Here is an 11,811-nt window from a genome sequence, read left to right on the forward strand (position 1 = left end):
TTTTCAAAGATTTTCAAGCAAGATTGACCTTAGCTAGTAGGTTCTAGAGACAGAGCCAGGGATGTTAACTTGAGGAAATAAGACCATTAACATGTGAGAGCTTTTCATAGTGGTAGATTTGGAGGGAATTAAGACCTTAGGTCAGTTTGGATAATTTTCCCCTTCTTTATTTTCCCATTTAAATCCAGTAGAGCCATCATATACCCAGGCAGGAAATATTAATTTCCTTTGGTTCCATTCTCAGATCTCTAACTAGAAGCCAGATTGATATGCCCATGTTCATAGTAATTCCCAGTGTTTTATTTATTTATTTATTTATTTATGATAGTCACACACACAGAGAGAGAGAGAGAGAGAGAGAGGCAGAGACACAGGCAGAGGGAGAAGCAGGCTCCATGCACCGGGAGCCCGACGTGGGATTCGATCCCGGATCTCCAGGATCGCGCCCTGGGCCAAAGGCAGTCGTCAAACCGCTGCGCCACCCAGGGATCCCCCAGTGTTTTTTTTTTTTTAATATGGCTCTGCTATACTGTACAGGACATTGCAGTACAAATGTCACTGCCTGAGATATAGGAACTAGCTGGTTCTCTGACAAACCAAACCAATGGAATTTGTGATCTGTCATCAGCTCTGCAAGCATTGTGACAGCACTCTACCTATAGACCTTGTTTGTAAGGACAAATCTGCCATGACACAATAAACTATTATCTACTTTCCATCCCAACCTCATTCTCCCCCACCAAATTTTGGAAGCTGGAGATCCATATAGAAACATGATAGATTCCAACAAGGTCATAACCAGAAAGCAAGATATGACCCCACAAAAAGGGCAGCTGCTCAGTCTGCAGCTTTCTGACCCTGGACCCTGGCTTTCTGAGTCAGCAAGCTGACAGTGGGGGAAGGATAAGCAGACTCGCTATCTTCTTTCAGATGGGTGGATCTGCTCTGTATAATGATGCAGAGCATAAATGGGCCATCAATTGTTATTCTGAATCCAGTTTCATCAGCCTCATAAGTTGGAGTAATTCCTCCTGGCAATAAAAGGAGGGTGGGCCCCACACAAATTGGTGATGGTAGTACCACATGTGTGTTCTTGTTACATCCCCAGCCCTCCCAAAGAGCAGGATTTTAGTAACTTCTACCTACTGAATGACTGAACCTAGGAAATATGTGGTCATTTAGAAAGGTAGACCCTGTGCAGCTTTGAGACCCAGAAGACAAGACCCACCAGCACATCAGAACCTTGGTGGAACATTTCTCCTCTGCAATAATGAAGTTTCACAGAAGAGTACCTGTTCCAGAGGAACATTTTATGCTTCCAGACCACAGCTTAAACTTTATCGCAAAAGAACTTGGTTGTAACATATATTCACTTAAAACTTAAGCAGAAGGGATCCCTGGGTGGCGCAGCGGTTTGACGACTGCCTTTGGCCCAGGGCGTGATCCTGGAGACCCGGGATCGGATCCCGCGTCAGGCTCCCGGTGCATGGAGCCTGCTTCTCCCTCTGCCTGTGTCTCTGCCTCTCTCTCTCTCACTGTGTGCCTATCATAAATAAACAATAAATAAAAAATTAAAAAAAAAAACTTAAGCAGAAGAAAAAAAAACTAGTTTAATGACAGCATCTTAGGTTTCACAGGGCTTCCTACCCTTTTTAAAAAATATTTATTTATTTATTTATTTAGCTTCCTACCTTTAGAAAAGAAATCCTCACACAGCTGTGATAAGAGTAGATGAAGATTATTTTATTACAAAATAATTACAAAGACTGTTGAGTGCCTTCATTTAACTAAGCTGAATGTAAAAGTCAATTTGTACTTTTTAAATAAATAATACTTATTTAGAATTAGCCTTCATGATTGTAGCTTATATTTCAGGTACCTTAAAGAGGTCACTGGACTCTATAAAGTTGCCTTTAAACATGAATCTTTATAATACTAAATGATCTTTTTTCTTCCCCTTTTATTATAATATTCCTATTTGGAATAAACACTACTGGAAAACATTCAGAATAAATTGTGCATTCATTTATGTCATAAATTACAATGACAAATTACTATTAAAACAGTTTAATACTTTAAAAAAACAAAAAAAAACTTGTCTTTCTTTATGATCTGCATTGGTATGAATTTTACCATTTTTCTTCATCTTTTTATGTTTCAGGCAGCAGTTGGGAGAGGCTGAGTCAGGGACCGCTAGCCAAATACCATTTAAAACTGGAAATGCCTCATTGATTTTTATTGTGATTGCATCAGCCTGTTCTCATTCCTCTAGCCTTTGAACACAGGATTTCCCAGGGCACAATTTTTGGTTGGTTGCTCAGTCTGCAATCTCTTTCAGGGGATTAATCTACTCTTACACCTTCATATCTGGTACCTGATGAATCTCAAACCACTCTTTGTAGTCCTGTTTTCTCATCTAAATTGTGATCCTTTATTTGCTGATTAAAAGGCATTTCTACTTGTCTACCCCACAAAATTCTCGTGTCCTTGATAGATGTTCTTCTACCTTAATTATTAAAATTGTTAAACTAGTAGAGCCCAAAGTTAATTGGGACAGGAAATAAACACTTTGTGCAATGGTCATTTGGTTAAATTGGAGGAAGCATAACCCCATTTTCACTCTTTTGCTTCTTGGATATATTCATCAAAGGTTTAGAGCATTTACTCCATCCTGTAGGGCCACACCCCACCTTCACACCTCAGTATAGCCCCCTAGCTGGCTGTGTAACTGGGTTTTTAACAGTCATATGACTGTTCTATAAGATTTGCACCAACTGCTTCTGGGTGACTGAATGCAAGACAAAATCTGTAAATTGAATGGGTGTCAAACTTGATTCACAGAGTTCATTTGTCTGAAATAATGTTGTCTGGAAAATTCATATCATGTAGGGTTTTTTAAGTTTCAAGAAACAGAATACACACTGAGTCATAGTTCTTGAAGTTTTCCCCCAAGAAATATCTCTCTTTTGCATTACCTTCAGGGTTCACCTCAATGGAGCTGAATGCCACAGAAGTCCATTTAGAGTGAGAGCTACCATACCGGACAGACCTTTCTGTAAACATAGTTGGATTTTTTTTTTCTTCTCTTCAGGCAAGTGATCATAAGGAAGTACCCATGAGACCACAGAAGAGGAATGCAGGAAATGTGACAGGAAAATCAGAAAAGACATGCTGGGAGTGTGAGCCCACTGCATGTATAATCACACTTTGGGCATCAGTGGCTCAGAACTACTTGCACTTTGGCCTGGATAAGTTGGGATATCCTCTCTAAAATGAAGATCAGAAAAAAATAAAATAAAATAAAATAAAATAAAATAAAATAAAATAAAATAAATAAAATAAATTAAATAAAATAAAATAAAATAAATAAAATAAAATAAAATGAAGATCAGTTTGCTACTCTCTCTATTACTAAGAAAGATACACAATAAAGTTTATCCTTGAACAATTTGAACTATATTGGTCTACTTATATATGGATTTTTTCCAGTAAATACAGTACAGTACTGTAAACGTATTTTCTCTTCCTTATAATTTTCTTAATATTTTCTTTTCTCTAGCTTACTTTATTGTAAGAATACCACATATAATAGATATAACATACAAGATATATGTCAATAGACTGTTTATGCTATCGGTAGGGCTTCCAGTAAACAATAGGCTAGTTTGAGTTTTAAGGGAGTCGAAAATTATACAGACTTGAGACCGTGTGTGAGGATTGGTGCCCCTAATCTCCTGTCGTTCAAGAATCAATTTTCCTTTGTGAGCCTTCTTGCATTGTGGAGTTAACATCTATCACATGAGTATGCTACTCTAACCCATTTTCAGATGAAAACAAAAGGTTATCAGCTTTGAGAGGGACTCAGAGAAGGAAGTGTCTCTAGCTGATTGTTGAAGACTCCTGAGCAGTGTTAAAATTGTTAAAAGTCAGCATAGAAGGCTCTATACTGTATAATATGAACAACATAACATTGTAGAAAAGGCAAAACTATTGAGACATTAAAATTTTCAGTGCTCGCTTCGGCAGCACATATACTAAAATTGGAATGATACAGAGAAGATTAGCATGGCCCCTGCGCAAGGATGACACGCAAATTTGTGAAGCGTTCCATATTTTTGTTTATTTGTGAAACAAGGAAATAAAGGCTTACTTCTCTTAAAAAAATTTTTTCAGTGGCTGTCAGTAATTTAGGGAGGAGGAAAGATGGAAGATTGAATAGTGGAGCAAAGGGGATTTTTATGGTGGTGAAAACTATTCTGTATGATACTGTAATATTGGATACACGACATCATGCATTTTTCAAAATGTAAAACACAAAGGATAAACCCTAAAGGAAACCATGGACTTTAATAGTATATCAATATTGGTTCATAAATTGTAACAATGCATCCCCATAATGCAAGACATTAATAATAGAAGAAACTATGTGGGGTGGGGAGAGGGAGTATTTGGAACCCTTTTATTTTCCATACAATTTTTCTGTAAACTTAAAACTGCTCTAAAAATAAGTATATTAGTAAAAAAACAGGTACTAACTTTTACTAAGAGTACAATCTAAATCAATATTGCAGGGACGCCTGGGTGGCTCAGCGGTTGAGCATCTGCCTTCAGCTCAGGGCCTAATCCCAGGTCCGGGGATCGAGTCCTGCATGGGGCTCCCTGTGGGGAGCCTGCTTCCCCCTCTGCCTATGAGTCCTGCATGGGGCTCACTGTGGGGAGCCTGCTTCCCCCTCTGCCTATGTCTCTGCTTCTCTCTCTGTGTCTCTCATGAATAAATAAATAAAACCTTTTAAAAAATTAATTAATATTGCAGAAGAAAATATTTCATTGATTAAGAGTATGTTTCACTCTACCCATATTTTAATAGGCCTCCACTTCTGTGTAGAATAACATGACATTTTTTCCTCTTCATTGGGGCCAACCGGAACAAGATGAGAGCTATGTTAGGTTTCAAGGGCTTCTTTACAATGGTTCTGTTTTTTATTAAATTCCTTTGTTTCACTAGTCTTCCAGTAAAAAAATAAGTTAAGAATTCTCAGTAAAAGGAAACACATGCATCTAATTTTGTTCCCTGCAGAAATTCCACTAAAACTTAGTAAAAAAAAGAAAGAAAGAAAGGAAGGGAAGAAAAAGCAAGCAAGCAAGCAAACAAGAAAGAAAGAAAGAAATGAAAGCCAGAAACTGACAAGCTATAAAACAGGAAAATATACAACATCAATGACATTTCATAGGCTATGAAGCAGATAGGTTGCTGGTTAGCAAGGGGAGTCCAGAAAAAGTAGGCTCTTAACCTAATAGGGGAAAACCCAAGAACTAAACTGATTTGCATCGCAGAAATGCTTAAAGTACCAGGGATTGTCAGGATCAGGTACCTCTGAAAATGGAAATAAAAGTTGGGAGAATGTTTAAAAAAAAAAAAAGAGTCATTGAAAGTTAATGAAGGATTGGATAGCTAAATCTTGTTTCTTACTCCAAGCTGCTGATTATCTACTCCCTGCACCTACCATAGACTAGAGATTTCTTTGGGGAGGGTAAAGCCAAGAGTGTCTGGTCTGAGGGTCATCAGTCACAGTGGAATGTGGAGTACCATATCAGACATGCGGGAATGTGAGTGTAACTGAATGCTGAGTCCCCACATTGGGTGGAGAGATTACTTAAAAATAGAATCTTTTTTTTAAAAAAAGAATTTGGAGAAACCTGGGTGGCTCAGATGGTTAAGCATCTACCTTTGCCTCAGGTCATGATCCCAGGTCGAGCTCTGAATTGGGCTCCCCGCTCAACGGGGAGTCTGCTTCTCCCTCTCCCTCTGCTGTTCCTCCTGCTTGTGCTCTTTCTCTCTCTGTCAAATAAATAAACAAAATCTAAAAAAATAAAATAAATTTAAAAGGAGTCTGTTTATTGGCTTGCCTCTTTCTCTCTCTTTTTCCATCTTTACTCATTTGTTTCTTAAATTCACAGATGAGGGTACACCTGGGTAGCTCAGTGGTTGAGCATCTACCTTTGGTTCAGGGTGTGATCCTGGGGTCCCTGTATCGAGTCCCACATTGGGCTTCCCACAGGAAGCCTGCTTATCCTTTTGCCTATGTGTCTTGCCTCTCTCTCTGTGTCTCTCATGAATAAATAAATAAGAATATTTGAAAAAAATCCACAGATGAGTGAAATCATATAGTATTTGTCTTTCTCTGACTGACTTATTTTACTTAGCATAATACACTTTTTTCCATCCATATACTTAGAGCTTTTAATTAGTTCTTATTGTCCTATTCTTAAGTATGAGCAAATAATTGAGTAACAGAAAGCTGAAGAAAACTATAGAACAGGATAAAACCCCAAAGGAATAAATACAAGGAAGAACATTTTAGGAAATAGTAATGAGGCAGGGAGAAAACAATCTTAAATACAAGATATTACATTCATGAAACAAGATGTTACATAAAAACAATATTCAGATTATAAAAATTATTCTTTGGAATTTAAATTATGGTAGCATAAATGAAAAACTCAACAGAAGAGTTGGAATTTCCAGTTGAGGAATCTTCCAGAGATAGAATCAAAAAATAAGAGCTAGGAAATAAGAGAAAAGAAAGAAAAGAGATCCAGACAAGTTCAAGAGGTCCAACATCTGAATAATAGGAGATCCAGACAGAGAGAAGTAAGAAAAAGATTGGGAAGTCATTAACAAGTTAATTTACAAAAATTTCCCAGGACTGAAGCTCATGAGTTTTTAGATTGAAAGATCTCACTGTGTATACCACCAGGGATGAAAAAAGATCCACAACCAGACATATTACTATGAAATTGCAGAACACTAGAGATGAAGAGAAGATCCTACAAACTTCTGAAAAGGAAAAAAGAGGCCTCATACAAAGAATCAAGATCAGATGTCTCTTGATTCCTTGGTAGCAATACTAGAAAGCAGAAAGCAATAGTGAAATTGGCCTCAAAATGCTGAAGGAAAATTAATTCCAACCTAGAGTTCCATATTCAGTCTGCATGTAGAGGGAAAGAAGACATTTTCAGACCTGCAAGATCTCAAAAAACTTTCTTTCCAAATATCCTTTCTCATGAAGTTACTGAAGGTTGTGTTGTATCAAAACATGAGATCTGTCCTAGAAGAAAAGAGAAAGGAACCTCCAACATGTTTGCTGAGGAAGATTCTAGAGTGATAGCTATGTCACAAGTCAAAGTGGGAGTAGGTCAGAGGTCCTGGGACAGAAATATTTAGGAAGATAAAATTGATAGACTATATTAATAAATTTATGCAACTGGCAGAGAGTTTGATTGAATTAGGAATTAGAAAATTGAGCAAACACACACATGAAAAAATTATTAACTCCAGGGAAAACAAAATATTTGAGGGGAAAAAAATGACCATAGTAGATTATATTCTTCTGTTCTGAAAGCATCATTGAAATGACTTGAAAGCATAAAGTTGAAATCAAAATGGCTGCACTAATGCTTTAGAAAAGCTCTATTTTAAATTAAGTAACCTTTTCTCTCTCTTCTGCAAACCTCCTTTCCTCCTTTCTTAGCCTTTTGTTTTAGGAACCTGGTCCTACCCTAAAGATATGACTTACGAGGCTGGCAGTACGACATAATGCCTGACAAAATTGACTAGATCTTGTATTTCCCTGTGAAATCCTCAGCCCCCTTCCTCCCAGTGGGCTTGCAGTTTTGAAGGCCTTACCCTGCTGCAGCCTCCTTTGCCTGGCAAAGCAATAAAAAGATTATTCCTCTGTATCCCAATCTGGTTTTTTAAATTTTTTATTTAGATTTTAGTTAGTTAACACATAGTGCAATATTGGTTTCAGGATTAGAATTCAATGATTCATCACTTACATACAATACCCAGTTCTTTTTTTTTTTAAAGGTCTTATTTATTTATTCAAGAAAGATAGAGAGAGAGGGGCAGAGACATAGGCAGAGGGAGAAGCAGGCTACCTGTGGGGAGCCCGATGTAGGACTCGATCCCAGGACCCCAGGATCACGACCTGAGCCAAAGGTAGATGCTCAACCACTGAGGCACCCAGGTGCTCCCCCAACACCATTTGTTGAAGAGACTTTTTCTCAGTGGGTGTCCTTTCCTGCTTTGTTGAAGATTAGTTGACCATATAATTATGGGTCCAGGGCAGCCCCGGGGGCACAGCGGTTTGGCGCCGCCTGCAGCCTGGGGTATGATCCTGGAGACCTGGGATCGAGTCCTGCGTCGGGCTCCCTGCATGGAACCTGCTTCTCCCTCTGTCTGTGTCTCTGCCTCTCTCTCTGTGTGTGCCTATGAGTAAATAAATAAAATCTTTAAAAAAGAATTATGGGTCCAACTCTGGGTTCTCTATTCTGTTCTATTGATCTATGTGTCTGTTTTTGTGCCAGTGCCATACTGTCTTGATGACTACAGCTTTGTAATATAGCTTGAAATCTGGAATTGCGATGCCTTCAGTTTTATTTTTCTTTGGAAAAGAAAAATAGGACTGCTTTGGCTATTTGGGGTCTTCTGTGGTTCCACACACATTTTCGATGTTTATTCTAGCTCTGTGAAAAATGCTGGTGGTATTGTGTTAGGGATTGCATTAAATGTGTAGGTTGCTTTGAGTAGTATAGATATTTTAACAACGTTTGTTCTTTCGATCTATGAGCATGGAATGTTTTTCCATTTCTTTGTGTTATCTTTATTTTCTCTAAGTGTTCTATAATTTTCAGAGTATGGATCTTTTACCTCTTTGGTTAGGTTTACTCCTAGGTATCTTACTGTTTTTGCTGCAAACGCAAATGGGATTGATTCATTGAATTCTTTTTCTGCCACTTCGTTTTGGTGTATAGAAATGCAACAGATTTCTGTACATTGATTTCTATATCCTGTGACTTTGCTGAATTCATGTATTAGTTCTAGCAATTTTTTGTAGAGTTTTTTGGGTTTTCTACATAGAGTATCATGTTGTCTGCAAATAATGAAAGTTTGACTTATTCCTTGCTGATTTGGATGCCTTTTATTTTTTCTTACTGTCTAATTGCTGAAGCTAAGACTTCCAGTACTATGTTAAATAATACTAAGAGTGGACATTCTTGTCTTGTTTTTGACTATAGAGGAAAAACCCTCAGTTTTTCTACCAGGATATTGAGGATGACATTAGCTATGGGTCTTTCATATATGGCCTTTATGATTTTGAGGTAGTTCCATCTATCCCTACTTTGTTGAGAGTTTTTTTTTTTTTTATCAAGAATGGATGGTGTATTTTGTCAAATGCTTCTATTGAGAGGATCATATGGTTCTTATGCTTTCTTGTATTAATATGGTGTATTATATTGACTGATTTGTGAATATTGAACCACCCCTGCGGCCCAGGAATAAATCCCACTTGATTGTGCTGAATAATTCTTTTAATGTACTGTTGGATTTAATTTGCTAGTATTTTTTTGATAATTTTTGCATTAATGTTAATCAGGGATTACTGACCTGTAAGTCTCCTTCTTTTAAGGGTCTTTGTCTGGTTTTGGAATCAAGGTAATGCTGGCCTTGTGGAATGAGTTTGAAAGTTTTCCTTCCATTTCTATTTTATTGCAAACTCTGCCTTTGTGATATATTTTTGTTCTGAATCACAGAGGTTGGTTTTCAACAACAGATAGACTATACATACAAACTACAATACAAACACCAAATATTTATATGATTACTATATTGTAATGATGAGGAATGGAAACTGATTGTATGTGTGTGTGTTTAATTGTGGTGGGGTGAGGAAAGCCAGTAGAGAATACTACCACTAAATAGAGTGTGGTGTAGCAATATAAGCATGTTAGAGTACAGAGGTACATGGGAAGAAAGTCATCTAGAGTTGAAAGTAATTGGCTTTGATACCAGGGGAATAATGGGTAAAAGAACCAGGACTGTTTTTTGTTTTAATTTATCTTATTAAAGTTGTTCACTTTTTAAAAAATGAAGACAAAAGTTAATTAATAATCATAATATTTCAGGGATGCCTGGGTGCTTCGGTGGTTTGGCGCCTGCCTTCAGCCTAGGGCATGATCCTGGATAACCGGAATTGAGTCCCACATCAGGCTCCCTGCATGGAGCCTGCTTCTCTCTCTCTCTGTCTCTCTCTCTGCCTGTGTCTCTGCTTCTCTCTCTGTATCTCTCATGAATAAATAAATAAAATCTTTTAAAAAATCATAGTATTTCAGAGACATTATTTAGGACACTGCAATAGTTATTATTTTTTACCATGTCTCATATGTGGTGAGTACTCTCTATTGTTTTTTGAATTGAATCTTTTGAAATGTGTCAGCAATTGTAACAAGTCATTACTGACCTGTAAGATCCTAGAGATCATGGATTATTTCTCTCTCTCTCTTTTCTAAGATTTTATTTATTTATTCATGAGAGACATGCAGAGAGAGATGCAGAGACATATGCAGAGGGAGAAGTAGGCTCCATGCAGGAACCCCAATTTGGGGACTCTGAGCCAAAGGCAGATGCTCAATGGCTGAGCCACCCAGCATCCCCCCTGGATTATTTCTCATTTATCTTTATGGTTTCTTCAGAGCATAGTGTAGCATCATTTGCATTTTACTTGTATTAATGTGTAGATTTTGCATGTTTAAGTCTTACAAAGAACTAAGTCAAATTCCTTTATATTCTTGGTTAACTATAAATGATATTGAATATTTAACTTCACAAATAAGCTCTGCCTCTCAGTCAAGAAATCAGTGAACAAAAAATTTTTGAGTGCTTATTATAGGCAAGACAGATCACACAGTTCTTTATTAATTAAATTATATTCTCTATGAAAAGAATCTGAGAGATTTGCCAAGGTCACCAAGAGAAACAGGCAGTACCACCTAGTCTAAATCAGATCATTTGCCAAATTTTTGTGATAAATACTCTCAGAGAAGGTGTGAAGAAAAAGTCAGAAGGGTTTATCCCACTTGAGACTAACAGGCAGTGTAATTGGTTTTTGACTAAAGTGTTGATGGATAAAAGACAAAAACTGGTATGTAAATTCAGCTTTCACTTTGTTGAAAGGGGATTAAAAATAGAAAGGAATTCTATTTAGGTTTAGACAGTGAAGGTTGAGATATAATAAGAACTTTTGTAAAGGAATGCGCTTGAATTCTTTTTTCCTACTAAAGAGCCCAAATTATGAAGCTGCCAGAACAAGCATCTTGTCTGCTTGTATTTCTGGTGTCCTGATTAATCACATGGTCATCCTAAATCAGCAGTTTTTAATCTATAAATTCACTGCCCCAGAGAGTTCATATGAGCTTATCTAGACACTATTTAAAGGACCAGAGATCAAGGAACAAAGGAGGCTCTTTATAGGGGGTATGTGAGTACTTTCCTAATCCTTTGGTACTTGGTTATTTCTAACAAAGTAGATATGGTTTATTTGTCAAACAAACCTCTTCGAACAGTTTCTTCTATTTGTTCCCTCTCATAAATGAAATTTATGTTTTATACCTCCAGTAGGGGGCAGTTATTTTAAGTAGAACAATTCTACTACTTCTATTTGCTGCATTAATAGTTGCCTCTTGAATGAAATCTTATCTTGGACATCTTAGATTTAAAACAAAAAAACAAAACAAAAAAAACCCCATAAAGTACACAAAAACCTCAGAAGAGCACTCCAGGATTTCAGGAACTATAAATACAATTCAGAAACTTTTATTTTTTTAATTTTTATCAGAAAACTTTTAAAAGAATGGATTCTAGGAAACAGCAAGTGCAAGAAACCTGTATTAATAATTACTATTCAAAAATCTGCCATTCAGAAGATAACTTAAAAGGACTTTTCTATTAGCTTCCTTAATTTTAAATTG

General features: G+C 37.0%; 1 non-coding gene across 1 annotated transcript; it reads left to right on the forward strand.

Annotated features, from left to right (window-relative positions):
• The first annotated feature begins 4,010 nt into the window (after positions 1 to 4,010).
• On the forward strand, positions 4,011 to 4,117 carry LOC129506104 (U6 spliceosomal RNA). The gene has a single exon (XR_008663697.1). It is a non-coding gene; the product is annotated as a U6 spliceosomal RNA (small nuclear RNA).
• The last annotated feature ends 7,694 nt before the right edge of the window (positions 4,118 to 11,811 follow it).

This window comes from Nyctereutes procyonoides, unplaced genomic scaffold (genome assembly GCF_905146905.1).
Source record: "Nyctereutes procyonoides isolate TBG_1078 unplaced genomic scaffold, NYPRO_anot_genome, whole genome shotgun sequence".
In the NCBI taxonomy this organism is placed as follows: domain Eukaryota; kingdom Metazoa; phylum Chordata; class Mammalia; order Carnivora; family Canidae; genus Nyctereutes; species Nyctereutes procyonoides.